Source organism: Bos javanicus, chromosome 17, assembly GCF_032452875.1.
Source record: "Bos javanicus breed banteng chromosome 17, ARS-OSU_banteng_1.0, whole genome shotgun sequence".
NCBI classification, from domain to species: Eukaryota; Metazoa; Chordata; class Mammalia; order Artiodactyla; family Bovidae; genus Bos; species Bos javanicus.
The window spans coordinates 51620614-51624545 of NC_083884.1; the positions used below are offsets into that span (position 1 = coordinate 51620614).

Consider the following 3932-nt stretch of genomic DNA (forward strand, 5'->3'; position numbering starts at 1 on the left):
TCTCAGCTACTGAGCCTCCAGCAAGCATTTATTAGATACCTACTGTGTGCAGAGCACTGGGCGGGCACTGAGAGGGAGTCTCTCTCAAAGGGCTATGTAGATGGATACATTCATTCAGCTAATATTTTCTGGGTGCTAACTGTGTGTCAGGTGCTTGAGTACACACATTGGGAGTTGTCTTGCTTGGAGATGCTGACACAGAGACTCCTGGCCAAGGGGTGTCCCAGGAAGGCAAACTGGGGTCCAGCAGCCAGAGAGGGTAGTTTTTCAAGGAAGACCAGCAGGCACTGGGCTTTGGGGGGAAAGTACCCAGAAGCCAGGGGGAACACAGAAACAGTCAAAAGGGATCTGTTTGGATCTGTGAGAGTACCAGTGCTATCTGCCTCAGAAACACAGCGGTTGGGGGCTTCCCTAGCGGTAAATAGATAAGAATCCACCTGCCAATGCAGGGGACACAGGTGTGACACCTGGTCGGGAAGATTCCACCTGCTGTGCGGCAAATAAGCACACGCACCACGACTACTGAGTCCCTGCACCCTAGAGCCTGTGCTCTGCAAAGAGAAGCCCTGCTCGCCTGCGACTAGAGAAAGCCAGCGAGGAAGACCCAGGCCAATCACAAACTGTGTGTGTGTGTGTGTGTGTGTGTATGGTGGTGGACAAAGCAGGAGAGGTCCCTGCCCCGTGGTTTATATTCTAATGGGGGCAACAGTGAACAAGTAAGTGAGTAAGATAACACCAGAAGTGACAGGTGCCAGGAAAGAAGTAAAACAGATGACATGAGGAGAGGAAGTGTTTGTTGTGGGGGGGGGGGGGCAGGAGTGCTACTTAGATGAGAAGGGTGCTACTTAGATATGCTCTGAGAAGGGCTATTTATGCTGTTTCCCAAAGGATTTGAAGGAAAAAGAGCCCTTTAAGAATCGAGAAGGTCTGCACGTGCAAAGGTCCTGAGGTAGCAGCAGACAGACAGGAAATGAATGGGGCGTGGCTGGAGTGTACCCAACACAGAGGCAGAGGAGGCTGTAGAACTGGGCGGGGGCTAAATCCGGCAGGGCCCTGGAGTTTGGATTTTAAGTATAGTGGGAGTCATTGGAGCGTTTTAAGCTGGGCAGCAAGGTGATCGCTGATTGGCTGTGTGGGGAATTACGGTGGGGGCACAGGTGGGTGAAGAGATAGGTGGCAGGAGGCACGCTACAGTTTATAAAACCTCCCTTTCCCCCCTGCCCTTGCCATGGAACACTCAGAGCACTCGTGGAGTGGCCGGGGCAGGAGAATCAGGCCGGATTTACCAGTGGGGAAACTGAAACACATTCCTTACTTCGTCTTTTTTGCTTCCTGGGTGATCCCTTGAGGGGAGGCCGTCTGCCTTTGGCTCTTCACTCTCAAGGTCTTGCCCTTGCAGTTTGATCTTTTTGTGTGTGTGTAAGCATTTAATCACGCTCTGCCTCCCTCCTTAGACTCTAAGCTCCTGAGGGCATGTACTTGGTCTGTAGGGGGTACCAGCTGTATTCCTGGAGTCTGGCACAGTGCCTGGCAGGAAAGTGGGTGCGCAAAGGCTTTGTGGAATAAACGAACGAATGATGGGGGAGTGGTGAACGTAAGAGATGTGATTGAAGGAGGGCAGAGTGCAGAGCCCGCGCACGCCCAGCTGCCTCGCTCTGCACCCCTCCCTTCTCTCTCCCATCCCCACCTTGTGTTGAAGCCCCAGAGCCCGCCCAGGGCCCCGCCAGATGCTGGAAGTGCAGACGTTGGCCACCAGGGGGCGCCATGGGCCCGCCCTCTGAAGGGCAGCTCCTGGTTATGTATTCAAAGACGTGGGCTCAACTTGGGCCTTTCTGGCAGTCGAGAGGGGCCTGAGCCACGTCCGTTTTTTGTTTTTTGTTTTTGTTTTTTTTTTTTCATTCAAGAGTGGAAAAAAAAAAAAGAAGAAAGATCGACAGATCAGCGCTGCATAACCTGTGCTCCTTGTGTTTCTCCATTGTACATATTAAGAGTTTCTACACATAAAAAATGCTCTGCAGTATTCTCGTGTGAAGTTACAGGGTCTGTAAAGTTATTAATTAGCAATGTCCACAGAGGGCCGGATTGGCTGACGGGTAATAACTATGATTCTTTCAATCTGGGTGGCCCGGGTTCCAGGACAGTGCCTTCAACCTGGTCTGGAGAGTGGCTCCTGGTGGCTCCAGGCCTCATGGCTGACCACCCCCCCAGCCCCACCCCGCCCCACCAGAGACGGGCCTGAGCCTCACTCAAATCGCAGATGCTGGGGACTCTTGGCCCAGAGCCGGGCTCTGGTGGACTGGTTTCATCTCCTGAAACAGGCTGCTGCTAACATGAACTGAATGCTTCCTATGTACCATGCCCTGCTTTAAACTCTTCGTACGAGGGCGTCTCATTTCCCTCATAACCCAGGTGAACATTCTTATCATCACCATCTTTTTACAGATGAGACAGGTGCAGAGAGGACAAGTAAACACCCAAGGTCTTATGGCTGCTAAGTGTCAGAGTCCAGATTTTAGGCTCAGTAGCTGGGTCCAGGGCATGCGTGCTCATCTGTCACCCAGAGCATCTCCTCGTGGTCCAGTTAACCAGGACTCATGACTGTTGTTTGTCAGAGACTCCTACTCTCTCTTTTTTAATTAAAAAATATATGTATACATATATATTTTTGGTGGTACCATGTGGCATGCAGGATCTTAGTTCTCTGAGCAGGGATCAAACCTGGGAACCCTGCATTGGAAGATCAGAGTCTTAATCACTGGATCACCAGGAAAATACTGCCCCCGCTACGCCCCACCTTTAAAGGTATGAAAGTAAATTGAAAGTGTCAGTTGCTCAGTTGGGTCCAACTCTTTGCGACCCCAGGGACTGTAGCCCGCCAGGCTCCTCTGTCCATGGAATCCTCCAGGCAAGAATACTGAAGTGGGTAGCCATTCCCTTCTCCAGAGGATCTTCCTGACCCACTGATTGACTCCAGGTGTCCAACATTGTGGGCAGATTCTTTACCATCTGAGCCACCAGGGAAGCCCCTTTTAAAGGTATGTGCATCTTTATTTTTATTTTATTTATTTTTTCGGTTGCACTGTGTGACATGTGGAACTTCCCTGAGCAGGGATTGAACCTGGGTCCCCTACATTGGAAGTGTGTAGTCTTAACCATTGGACCATCAGGGAAGTCCAGAGACTCCTGCTGTCTTGTGTCCTTTCTGGAAATCATGCTGGGGAAACCAGCTTTGAGGAACGTCATTTTCAAGCAAATATACAGATGGGTCCTGATTCTGGAGCATCTGAGATTGAAAAGTTTGTTTACTCCCAACTCAATCCCAGCTCCATCCAGAAAGAGGTCCCGCACACCAGCACATGCCCTGTGATGCCAGAAAAACCCTTAGCGGGGGAACATCTAGGCTCGTTCCAGAGAGGTTGAGAACGGGAGGGAAGGAGAAGAGTAAGAATAAACATGCTAAAAATAGTGCTTGGCTCTCTCACACCCACAACAAGACTGCAAAGGGAGGGCAGAGGAGACTGGAGGAAGCCGCCCAGGACTTTTGCCAGAGGGAGGGCTAAGGGCCACTGCTTCAGTGGGGGCTGTTTCTCAGACTGTTCTCTCCCAGGGCTCGGGTGCCAGCTTCTGAGGGTTCCAGGCCTGGCATGCCTCCCCAGAGGGTGAAGGCCAAGTGGCCGTGTCTTGGAGTCTGGAGTTGTGAACGTTCCCAGATCTCACAGGCACTTTGGCCATGAGGCCCGAGCCGCAGCAAACTTGACAACATCCAGAGGTCCTCAGCTGAAGACGAAGGGGGTCCTTTGAGATGGAGATATTTGTTTTCAACTTTAAGTGACAGATGTTTGAGCAACATCAGTCACGATGCACATTTCTGCACACTGACTCTCATCCACCCCCTCAACTTCCATGATGAAATGGGACTTCCGTTCCTCCGG

At 51.4% G+C, this 3932-nt stretch overlaps 1 non-coding gene across 1 annotated transcript; it reads right to left on the bottom strand.

The window, feature by feature from the left end:
• Positions 1-3097: 3097 nt before the first annotated feature.
• Positions 3098-3170, bottom strand: TRNAG-UCC (transfer RNA glycine (anticodon UCC)). Its single transcript has one exon. It is a non-coding gene; the product is annotated as a tRNA-Gly (tRNA).
• Between the last annotated feature and the right edge of the window lie 762 nt (positions 3171-3932).